Genomic DNA, 12,979 nt, shown 5'->3' with positions numbered 1-12,979 from the left:
AGTGCCATATATCCAAAAACACCAATTATACCAGTGCCATATATCCAAAAACACTAATTATACCAGTGCCATATATACAAAAACACTAATTATACCAGTGCCATGTATCCAAAAACACTAATTATACCAGTGCCATATATCCAAAAACACTAATTATACCAGTGCCATATATACAAAAACACTAATTATACCAGTGCCATGTATCCAAAAACACTAATTATACCAGTGCCATATATCCAAAAACACCAATTATACCAGTGCCATATATCCAAAAAAAACAATTATACCAGTGCCATATATCCAAAAACACCAATTATACCACTAATCATGCATGAAAGTTCAGTGAAAAGACTGCTTTTTTTTGCTACTCTATGACCTCACTGTATAAGAAAGTTCAGTGAAAAGACTATGCTTTTTTTTTTTCTTTGCTACTCTTGGACCTCACTGTATACTATTTTTTGCTTTTTGCTGTGCATTTTTGCATACAAGATTTTGCTGCAATTAGACTTTTGCGTTTTTTATGTTTTTTTGGCTAATTTGTTGTTGGACAAATAAAAAAATGTGAATCCTGGCAAAAATGCACTACATGCTTTTCTGCAGCTTCCCCATTTAAGTCTACTGAACCAAAAAAAGCACCATTTTGTTCTTAAAAAAGTCCCTGGCCCCTTCCAAAAATGCAGCAGTTGGAAAAAGCAGAAGTAAATGTGTCCCATAGGAAACCATGTTAAAGAGGTTGTAAACTCTGTTAAATTTCTTTTTTTTTTTTTTTTATAAGCTGAAAGATAAACACATAATGAGCTAGTATGCATCGCATACTAGCTCATTATGAAATACTTACCTTAGAACGAGCCTCCGTCGTGCCGTCCGCTCACCTCTATGAGGGGCGACATGTGCAGTCGCCCGTCTTCCGGGATCGCGGCATCCGGCCATCTGATTGGCCGGAGCCGCGGTGACGTCACTCCCGCGCACGCGCGCGAGAGCCGACTGTCACGGCACGGGTCTCTGAAGAAACGGCACTGGCTGCATGTAAGGTAAATATCTCCTAAACAGTGCAAGTTTAGGAGATATTTACAGTACATATAGGTAAGCCTTATTATAGGCTTACCTATAGGTAAAAGTGTCAGAGGAGGGTTTACTTCCTCTTTAACTGCTTGCCGACCGCCGCAAGTAGATTTACTGCGGCGGTCAGCCCCTGCCAGGCAGAGTGACGTTAATTAACGTCACTAGCCTGGGAGGGTCTGGGCAACGAGCGCGCGCCCGCGGAGGCGCGCTCCCGCTCCCGCGCGGTCACGCACCCCCCCGCGCGTGTGACCAGCGGACCCGATGTCCGCCGGCCACTCGGCGATCGTCGGGGGAAGAGGGAGAATGTCAGGCAGCTTGTGTAAACAAGCTGCCTGTCATTCTCCTCGCTGTAAAGACACTGATTACACGGATCTAGTATGTAGATCCGTTGATCAGTGTCCTTACAGCTAGAGCCACAGCCAATCACAGTAAGAATCACGCCCCTAGGGACACACACAGCCCCTCCCTCCCAAATAAAGTTAACCCCTTCACTGCCAGTGTATTTTTACAGTAACAGTGCATATGTATAGCACTGATTACTGTAGAAATGTCACTGGTAACCCCAAAAGTGTCAAAAATGTCAGTCAAGGGTCCGATCTGTCCGCCGCAATGTCGCAGTACCGCAAAAAAAATCGCAGATCGCCGCCATTACGGGTTAAAAAAAAAAACAACAAAAATCTTTCCCTTTGTTAGTAAACGCGATAACTTTTGCGCAAACCAATCAAAATACGCTTTTTGCGATTTTTTTTACCAAACATAGGTAGGATAAAACAAATTGGCCAAAAATGTTAAAAAATTTTGATTTTTACATTTTTTTTTTGGGCAATTTCATATAAAAAAATGTGAAAAATATTGCTATTTTTGCAAAATTGTCGCTCTTTTTTTGTTTATAGCGCGTGATCAAAAAATCGCACAGGTGATCAAATACCACCAAAAGAAAGCTCTGTTTGTGGGAAAAAAAGGACGTCAAATTCGTTTAGGTACAGCGTCGCACGACCGCGCAATTGTCCGTTAAAGTCACGCAGTGCCGAATTGCAAAATACCCCCTGGTCTTTTAGCAGGAAAATCCTCCGGGGCTTAAGTGGTTAAGGGCTTGCTTACTGTTATTTTTTTTCAGTACACTTTTTTTTTTTTGGGTGAATGAGTACTATGTACCCATAAGTCCCGGTTCACACTACCGCGACTTGGCTGCCTGACAAGTCGCGGTCCATTCAGTGCTATGGGAACCGTTCTAATAGGAGCGACTCAAGTCGCTCCAACTTAGAAAATAGTTTCTGCACTACTTTTGACCGAAGTGGGAGCGACATGCATTGACTTCCATTATGTGAAGTCCGTGCAAGTCACGCCGAAGTCGCGGTGCACGGCGACTTCACTAGTCGCCATAGTGTGAGCCGACACTTACTCATTCACATGGGGGGGTCTTGGGGCCCCTTCGCTTTAAGAACCAGCTATACACAGTTTGTTTAACCACTTAAGCCCCGGAGGATTGCGATTCGGCACTGCGTGACTTTAACGGACAATTGCGCGGTCGTGCAAAGCTGTACCCAAATGAAATTGACGTCCTTTTTTCCCACAAACAGAGCTTTCTTTTGGTGGTATTTGATCACCTGTGCGATTTTTACTTTTTGCTCTATAAACAAAAAAAGAGCGACGATTTTGAAAAAATAACAATATTTTTCAAATTTTTTTAGATGAAATTCCCCCCAAAAAAATGTAAAAATCAAAATTTTTTTACATTTTAGGCCAATTTGTTTTCCGCTACATATTTTTGGTGAAAAAAATCTCAATAAGCATATTTTGATTGGTTTGCGCAAAAGTTATTGCGTTTACTAACTACGGGAAAGCTTTATGTCATTTTTATTGTTTTTTTTTTTACTAGTAATGGCGGCGATCTGCAATTTTTTTTGCGGGACTGCGACTTTGCGGCAGACAGATCGGACCCTTGACTGACATTTTTGACACTTTTGGGGGGACCAGTGACATTACTACAGTAATCAGTGCTATACATATGCACTGTTACTGTAAAAATGACACTGGCAGGGAAGGGGTTAACTGTATTAGAGAGCAAGGGGTTCAGTGTGTCCCTAGGGGCGTGCTTCTAACTGTAAAGGGGTGTGGCTTTTGATGTAACCACAGAGACATACGATCCTACATAGCAGGATTGTATGATCTCTGCTGTTACATCAAGGAGAATGACAGGCAGGCAGCTTTGTTTACATCAGCCGCCTGCCTTTCTCCCTCTCCAGCGGGAGATCGCGAGTGACCGGCGGACATCGGAACCGGCGGTCACTCGTGCGGGGATGGCCGTGAACGAGCGGGGGCAGGAGCGCACCTCCGGCGGCGCGCGCTCGCCCCATATTGGCTCGCGGGCGAGTGAAGTCCCCATACGTCACTTGGCCTGCATGGGGCTGACCGCCGCAGTATATGTACTTGCGGCGGTCGGCAAGTGGTTAAAGAGATAAAAAAAGGAAAATGCATAAAAAACACATCAATAAATGCATCAAAAACGTGTGTACAGAAACGCTAAATGCACCGTAAAACGCATCAATCGCAAACTGCATAGATGTGGACCAAAGTTCAATGTATACCGAAGTTAGATTTTTTTTTAATATAATAAACATGTTATACTTACTTGCTCTGTGCAATGGTATTGCACAGAGCGGCCCTGATCCTCCTCTTCTTGGGCCCCCCCGCTGGCACTCCTGGCTCCTCCCCCCCAACCAGTGCCCCTGGCTCCTCCCACCCTGACCAGTGCCCCCAATAGCAAGCTGTTTGTTATGTGACACAGGTACGTGCTTGCTTCTGAGCCCCAATTTATGCCTCCATAAGACACATAGAGCCACGGATAGGTCTCGCCCCCCCAATCTCTTCTAATTGGCTCACTGGCTGTGATTGACAGCATTGGGAGAAAATGGCTCCAGCTGCTGTATCTCAGCCAACGAGGAGAAAGAGCTCAGGTAAGTATTGAGGGGACTGTGGGGAGAGTAGCACGCAAAACGTTTTTTTATACCTTCATGTATATGCATGAAGGTAAAAAACCTTTACCCTTTACAACCATTCTACAACCCTGTCAGGGTGCCAGGAAACCAGACCACACAAAGATGCAAGTAAAATAAAGCAGTTTATTAGAGCAACAACAATAAACACACAGCAAGATGGAGGAGCAAAATCAGGAACAGCCGGGGTCAAGTCCAGAGCGGGTAGTCATCCAAGCTGGGTGTCAGGGAAATAACCATAGGAGAACTGGCAACATTGCCAGTAATGTCAATAAACGCTCCTGGCGCATCCCTGGCCGCCTTGGCGTGAGAATGGCAAACGTGAATGCGCTAAGACAGAATGGCGTGAATGCAATGCGCGACAGACGCAGCCTTCTGCTGGCCTATAATGCTTTACCCTTTGTGTTAGAGTTAGGCGTCTCAGAAATAGCCACAGGACCCATCTTGTCCCAGCGCCAAGGACCTAAGGCCCTAGTCCACCCTATTGCCTTTTTCTCTCAAAAGATGAGTCCCTCGGAGAGAGATTACGATGTGGGTGCCTGAGAACTGTTGGCCATTAAATCTGCCTTGGAGGAGTGGAGGTACTTATTGCAAGGTGCCGCCAACCCAATTATGATCTTCATGGATCATAAAAATTTAGAATACCTGAGAGCCGCTAAACGTCTGAGACCCCGACAGGCCCGGTGAGCCTTATTCTTTTCAAGGTTCAATTTCCACATAACCTACCGGCCGGGCTCCAAGAACGGGAAGGCAGACGCACTCTCCTGAATGTTCCCTGATACTCCTAAGACTGTGGAATCAAGCACTATTCTGACAGCACAGAATTTTTTCCTTATCCAGCCAGAATTAAAATCATCGATAAAACAGGCATCTACCCAGTGTGTCGACACAGGAATACCCTCTTTGGAAAGTCGAGACAGGTTTTTTTGGCACCAGAAAAAAGTCTTTGTTCCCCAACCAGTCAGGCTCCAGGTCCTAAGGACTTTTCATGATCACCAGCTGGCCAGACATTTTGGTGTATGAAAAACCCTTGAGCTTATCCAACGCTCCTTCTGGTGGCCCAGTTTAAGAAAGGATTGCCAGACTTACGTTAGCTCCTGTATTGTTTGTCAGCATAGCAAGGGATCCAAAACCAAGTCCTGGGATCTGTTAAGGCCTCTACCTATCCCTGAGCAACCCTGGAATATGGTCTCCCGGGACTTTATTGTTGACCTGCCTCCCTCTGAGGGGTTTACTACCATCCTGGTGGTAGTGTATTGTCTGTCCAAAATGGCCCACTTTCTGCCCATGACCGGCACTCCATCAGCCCTAGAAACTGCAAAAATATTCATCAAGGAAGTAATCAGATTGCATGGGCTTCCAGATAATATTGTATCCGATAGAGGTGTACAGCTCACCTCCATATTCTAGAAAGATCTTTGTAGGACTTTGTCCATTGAAGTATGTTTTTCTTCTGCTTACCACCCTCAGAGCAATGACCAGACAGAAAGAACGAACCAGACTTTGGAGCAGTATTTACGTTGTTTCTGTACTTTTGCCTAAAATGACTGGATGTCCCTCCTCCCTTGTGCTGAGTTTGCATATAATAATTCTGTACATGCTGCCACTAACCAGTCCCCATTTTGGCCGAATTATGGGTTCCATCCCTCCTCTTTGCCCAATACCCTTCCTGAAGCATCTGTCCCTGCAGTTCAAGACCTGATTAATTCTATCCAGACTAACTATTTATTCCTACAGGAGGCCATCCAGAAAGCTCAGGCGGATTACAAGAGGTTTTATGATAAAAGGAGAAGAAGCGAACCTGCCTTTAAAAAACGAGACAAAGTGTGGCTCGGCCTCGGCCAGTTCCTGTCTTCTCTACTAAAGACTATTCCTCGGCACAAGGTTTCCCAGCTTCCCCAGAGCTCTTGAAGACTTCCACTCTGCTGTGCTTCCAGTTCTTCCAGAATGCTCTTGGATTTCCCCAGGATCTGGATGGCTGCCTCCAGCTGGTAACCCATGCCATTTGGGGCGCTACACCCTCTGTACCACCTTCAGGGGTGTCCCGCACTGAGCCGCAAGGGGAGCCCTCTCAGCATCTCGGCCTTGGATCAGGTAACCCTGACACCAGGATTGAGTCTAGAAGCAGGTAGTTATCCAAGACGGGGTCGAGTCCAGAAGCGGGTCGTCTGCCGATGGGGGGTCGTCTGCCGATGCAGGATCGAGAGCCAGGAAAGTCATCAGCCAAGCCAGGTCATGCACAGAGGAACACGGAGAACAGAAGACTGCTAGCAGTGATGCACCTTGGAGCACAAACACAAGGGCAAGAACTGCAAGCCATCAGGTGATATATATAGTCAGGTGTGCAACATCATCACTGAGCGACGCCCAGGCGGTCTCAACTCCCCCCTCTTCTTCTTTACGAAGAAAAAACCATCACCCGCTGGAGAAGTGGACTCCGGGCAAGCGCATCCGCCACATACTCCTCCATGGCCTTATTCTCCAGGAGGGGGAATGGCACCAGGTTGCAAGTCTATGGCACAATCGTACGGACCATGAGGAGGAAGAGTACCAGTACGCACCTTGTCAAATACATCTTGATACTCATGATATTCAGTATGCAACACTGAATCCGAGAAGGTACAAAGTATCTTAACAGGCCCATGGATACAAACAGCGCCACACTGTGGAGACCAAGAGAGGATCTTGACCGACTGCCAATCAAAGGTCGGATTGTGTTTCTGAAGCCAAGGGTACCCCCAAAACAACAGAGTAGTGTGGGGACGATATAACCTGGAAACAGGTTGACTCCCTGTGAACAGCCCCTATCGCCATGTAAACCGGAACAGTCTTGTGGGTAACCTGTGCCGATTGCAGGGGTCTGCCATCAATCGCCTCGATGACTAGTGGAGAAACATGGGGCTGCAAGGGAATGGAATTTGCAGCAGCAAACATACTGTCAATAAAGTAACCTCCAGCACCGGAATCTACCAACGCTTGAGTAACCACCGAAGCTGCTGCCCAGGAAAGGACAACTGTGATTAGTGGTTTATCTTTGTTCCATATTTTTTTTTTTATTAAGTCACATGCTCCGGCTAACAGAACACGATTAGTGGTTTATCTTTATGGGAAACCGGGGATGGGGAAATGCCACCTAAGATCTGCCCCTGACAGGACCTTAGCGCGAGCTAAGACGGGTAGGACAAGATTTCAGGAAATGCCCACCAAGGCCGCAATACAGGCACCAGACCTCCCTCCTCCTAAAGGCCCGCTCAGCCTCGGAAAGGTGAGTGAATGCCAGCTGCATGAGTTCACAGCCAGAGGCACCATCCCCGGAAGGCGTAGGAGGTGAGGGAAGGTTACTATGTAACTAAGAATGGGTGGGGAAGAAAACCTAGGACCCAAGCTGGTGGGAGGCCTCTGTAGGCACCCCTTAAACAATGGTCTCTCCCTGAGCCTGGTATGGATCAAAATCAGGAAAGAAATGAGAAATCAGGCTCGTGAGGGAGATCCTTGGCCGCAATCTCATCCTTCAATGCATCCGAGAGACCATGAGAGAAAACAGCCACCAGAGCCTCATTATTCCAGCCTACTTCTGATGCCAGGGTACGAAATTCAATGGCATACTTGGCAACAGTTCGTATACCCTGTTGAATGAACAGGAGCAGCTTAGCAGCAGAGGCAGAGCGACCAGGCACATTGAATACCCTACGAAAGGAGGCAACAAAACTCAGGTAATCGAGTATCACAGGATTATCATTCTCTCATAAGGGATTAGCCCAGGCTAAGGCCTTGTCTAAGAGCAACGAGATTAGGAAGCCCACCTTGGACCTGTCAGATGGAAATACCTGAGGAAAATTTTATCTCAAAATAAATGCCTAATTTGTTTAGGAAGCCACGACACTGACTTGGTTCACCCCCATAGCATTGCGGGAGGGGGACTGAACCAGTCATAACTCTGATTACAGTGACTCCAGCTGCAGCTGCACGACCAGAAATGGCCACAGGAGCAGAAGCAGTAGGGCCCACCGGCCTAGCAGCACCAGGAGCAAGGTGTGCTGTGCGTTTAAGCAACGTCTGCAACGCCTGAGCGAAGTGACCTAAAAGGTGATCTTGTTGATTGAGCCTGGTAACCAGCATGGGGAGCGTAAGAGCACCTGCATCGTCAGGATTCATGGTGCTTGTATACTGTGAGGGTGCCAGGAAACCAGACCACATGAAGATGAAAGTGAAATAAAGCAATAAATATGAAATACACAGCAAGAGTGAGGAGCGAAATCAGGAACAGCCGGGGTCAAGTCCAGAAGCTGGCAGTCATCCAAACCGGGATTGGGTCTAGAAGCAGGTAGTAATCTGCAGGCAGTGTTATTATTGTTTCATTGCAACATGAGGCAATGCTAACACTACAGCCTGAACACCTCCACTCGCTCCCAATTTTAACAATTTTGAGTGGCATTGATAAGCATTTGGGAAGCGTTAAAAATGCGACCCAACTGCCAATTTTCAACACCTGTGTAAAAGAGCCCTAATGCTGGCACAGGTTGGGTTAATGAGTCTTACCCGTATTAAACCTTCAGCTTTTAAATAGGCAGCAGGACTGCCGATCCACGGGACCTGCGACACTGATTGCGCCGGGCACCCGCAGAGAGAGAAGGACGGTCCGCTATTGTAAACACAGCCGTTGTTCTCTCTGAAATTATCACAGAGTGCCTGTGATCCTTCTATATAGGAACACAGGTCTCTATGATCATTTCACAAGTCCCTCTCCCGACAGTCAGTAAACACTTCCCTAGGCTCACAATTAATCCTTTGATCACCCCTTCCCTGCCAGTGTCATTATTACAGTAACAGTGCATATTTTTAGCACTGATTACTTTAGTAATGTCACTGATCCCCCCAAAAGTGTCACAAATGTCAGTTAGGGGTCCGATCTGTCCTCCACAATGTTGCAGTCCAGCTAAAAATTGCTGATCGCTGCCATTACTAGTAAAAAATAAATAAATAAATAGAAATGACATAATTCTTTTCCTAGTTTGTAGACGTAATAACTTTTGCGCAAACCAATCAAAATACGCTTATTACAATTTTTTTTACTAAAAATATTTAGCAGAGTACAAATTGGCCTAAAAGGATGAACAAAATAGATTTTTTATTTTTTTTTTGGGGAATGTTCTATAGCAGAAAGAGAAAAATATTGTTTTTTTTTTTTCCCCAGAATTGTTGTTCTTTTTTTGTTTAACCGCTTTACGCCCGCCCACCGTCAAATGACGCTGGGGCGGTGCGGCCATTGTTCTGGGCCGCCGTCATATGATGGTGGCCCATTCAGGCAGGGCAGGCGCGCGATCGTGTGCGTGCCACCCTGCACTGTCGGTGGCGGCGTGTCCCCGGGACACAGCGCGTCACCGGCAGGGGGGAAACAGCCAATGGGCATGGCTGTTTCCCACGTGATCCGCTGTGATCTAATCACACAGCTGATCACAATAGAGGAGCCCAGGAGAAGACCGCGCATGCGCGATCGGGAGCGCGCAGCGCGGTCATGTCGGTGGCTCTGTGTTCCCTAGGAACACAGCTAGTCACTGGCAGTAGTAAACAGTCACTGACAGTGGCTGTTTACTATGTGATCGGCTGTGAATCCATTCACAGCCGATCACAAATGTAAACACAGAGCAGTAACTCACTGTTACTAGCTCTTCTCCCCTCACACACAGTTTCCAGTGTGAGGAGAGCAGAGCCAGAAACAGTGAGTTACTGCTCTGTACACCTGTAAAAGTAAAATCACAGCAATAAAGGTCCCCACACAGTCCTCAGCCCCCCCCCCCCAATTGCACCTGTCACCCAACAGTCACCTCATCAGTGCCCAGAAATTGCCACCCATAAGGCTACGTTCACATGTGAGCGTAGCGATCACGGGCAGAATCACCGCGATTCTGCCCGCGATCCGGAAATCATTGCAAATCGCGGGGCGCCTGTGCGTTGCCCGTGATTTGCAATAGCACCCCAAACGCTGTGCGATGTTGCCGCGATTTCCGCCTGCCAAATCGCGGTAACATCGCGCAAACAGCGCATGACGCCCAAAAAATGTACAAGAGCTTCTTTGGGGCATCATGCGTTGTTTGCGCAATGTTACCGCGGTGATTCTGGTACCTTTGGTACCCTTATTTACCATTTTCCTTTCAACATTGCGTCCCACCTTTCTAGTTAGGTGGAACGCATACACCTTTAAGACGGATGACGTCATCGCTGAGCGCCGCTGAGCGGCAATTTCAATCGCCGGCGTTCTCTCTCACGTTGTTCGTTCAATGTGTGCCTACATGCTTACAAGCCTTGTCTTGCTGTCGGAACCTCCAGCTTTTTGCCTTTACCTGGAACAGACCGGAACCTCGCTACTGATCCCGTATCTCGCTACCGGATCACTCCCTCACTACTGGACCCCTCTACTTACTAAACCTTACTAGTGATAAGTACCCCACAGGGGAATCCTCCATAACTAAATTACACTATCATCTTCTGCACATTAAGAACTGTTACTATCTATGCATACTAATTCTACCATCTGCACTGTTACATAGATTGCTAGCTCTTGAGTCTACTACCATCTATCCTTGCACTGGGTTAGTCTATCCTGTATATGTCATCTGCTGTCCTTACCACCTGTTACCATACATGATTACTAACCAATCTGCATTCTACCTATTACCATCTACTACTCTCCTGAACATTACTATCAAGTGCTTACCATTACTGTCACTGCTCACACCTGTCCCTTCAGCACATCACCTCCATACTATCATATACATCCTATCACTCCAGGAACATCTTATTGAGTGTGTGTATATCTGTATGCTGAAGCAGACAGGCCCACAGTGATGAGTCTGGAGAGTTGGATCTGGTATTCCAACACATCTCTACATGACTACTGAGTGGAGATTCTGCAGCTGCAAATCCAGCTTACAATAAAAACGCAGGAGCGTTACACATCGTCACCTGTCACCCCATCAGTGATCGTCATCTGTCACCCCATCAATCATCGTCATCTGTCACCCCATCAGTCATCATCCTCTGTCACCCCATCAGTCATTATCACCTGTCACCCCATCAGTCCTCGTCACCTGTCAACCCATCAGTCATCGTCACCTGTCAACCCATCAGTCATTGTCATCTGTCAACCCATCAGTCATCGTCATCTGTCACCCCATCAGTCATCGTCATCTGTCACCCCATCAGTCATCGTCACCTGTCACCCCATCAGTGACCGTCACCTGCCACCTATCAGTCACCTGCCACCCATCAGTGATCATCCGCAGTCAATCGTCACCCGTCGCACAGCCCATCACAGCCAGCATGTCAAAAAGGATGTACAGCAGCGAGGAGGCCCTTCAGGTCCTCTCCATGACTGATGAGAGCACCGGGGAGCTCTCATCAGTATCCAAATCCATTTCCGAATCCGATTCGGAATTTGAAATCGCTAATAGTAGCGGATCGGAGATGGACTCGGACTATTCCTGTACACTTTCCTTTATAGAATGTATTTTGGGGTGCAAATTTTGCTATATACATGCAACCACTTACCGACCGCCTAACTACTATATACGTCGGCCATTAAAAGCTAAATACTGGGGTTATGACAGCAGATAGCTGCCATAACCCAGGTATTTTTTTAAACGGCGGGTGGTCGGCTTTCAGATAAGGGTGGTCCCAGTGGCGGATTCGCCGCAAAATTACCCTCCCGCCGCGTCCCAGATGTTTTCCCAGCTTACCGGACCCGCCGGCAGCGGGGAAAACTGTCCGGTCCCGGATCCTCAGAGACAGGAAGTCGGCCCTCACTCGACTCTATGGTCTTGGAGGACCGGAGCTACGTCAAAAGTCGTTGCCTAGCAACCGGTTTAAAGGGCCGCTTTTTTTTTCTTCTTCAACAATTTTTTTTCTTTCTTTTTTAGTGTAGTTGTGAGGTGTGAGGTCTTTTTGACCCCAGATCTCACAATAAAGACCACCTGTCATGCCTATTTCTATTACAAGGGATGTTTACATTCCTTGTAATAGGAATAAAAATGATCAAAACATTTTTTTTAAAAAACTGTGTAAAAATAAAAAATTAATAAATAAAATAAATAGGAAAAAAAAAAAATTAAAGCGCCCTGTCCCCGTTAGCTCGCGCGCAGAAGCAAACGCATACGCAAGTCCCAACCACATATGTAAACGGTGTTCAAACCACACATGTGAGGTATTGCCGCGATCGTTAGAGCGAGAGCAATAATTTGAGTGCTAGACCTCCTCTGTAACTCTAAGCTGGTAACCTGTAGAAATTTTTTGCCTATGGGGATTTTTAAGTACCAATGTTTGGTGCCATTCCAATTTTGAAGCATGACATGTTGGGTATCTAATTACTTGGCGTAACATTATCTTTCACATTATGGAAAAAATTGGGCTAAATTTATTGTTTTCTTATTGTTTAATTATAAAAAGTGAATTATTTTCAAAAAAATTGCATTTGGAAGACTGCTGCGCAAATATGGTGTGATAAAAAATATTGCAACGATCTCCATTTTATTTTCTAGGGTCTCTGCTAAAAAAAAATATATAATGTTGGGGGGTTCTAAGTAGTTTTCTAGCAAAAAAAATTATTTTAGCTTGTAAACACCAAGTGTCAAAAATAGGCCCAGTCTTAAAGTGGATAAATGGACAACTTTGTGTAAAGTGCTACTTGGATATTGGGCCTCTGTATGTGGCTAAGCTGTGTAAAAGTGTTACACATGTGGTATCGCCATACTCACGAGGAATAGCAGAATGTATTTTGGGGTGCAATTTTTGCTAAGTACATGCTATGTGTTAGAAATATTGCATAAATGGACAGCTTTGTGTAAAAAAAAGGGTTTTCATTTTCTTTCCACATTTTCCAAAAACTTGTGGAAAAAAAATGACATATTCAAAAGACTCATTATGCC

Source organism: Pelophylax lessonae, assembly GCF_965119305.1.
Source record: "Pelophylax lessonae genome assembly, chromosome: 3".
In the NCBI taxonomy this organism is placed as follows: Eukaryota; Metazoa; Chordata; class Amphibia; order Anura; family Ranidae; genus Pelophylax; species Pelophylax lessonae.
The sequence above is the reverse complement of the archived record's forward strand: the minus strand, read 5'-3'. Positions refer to the sequence as shown.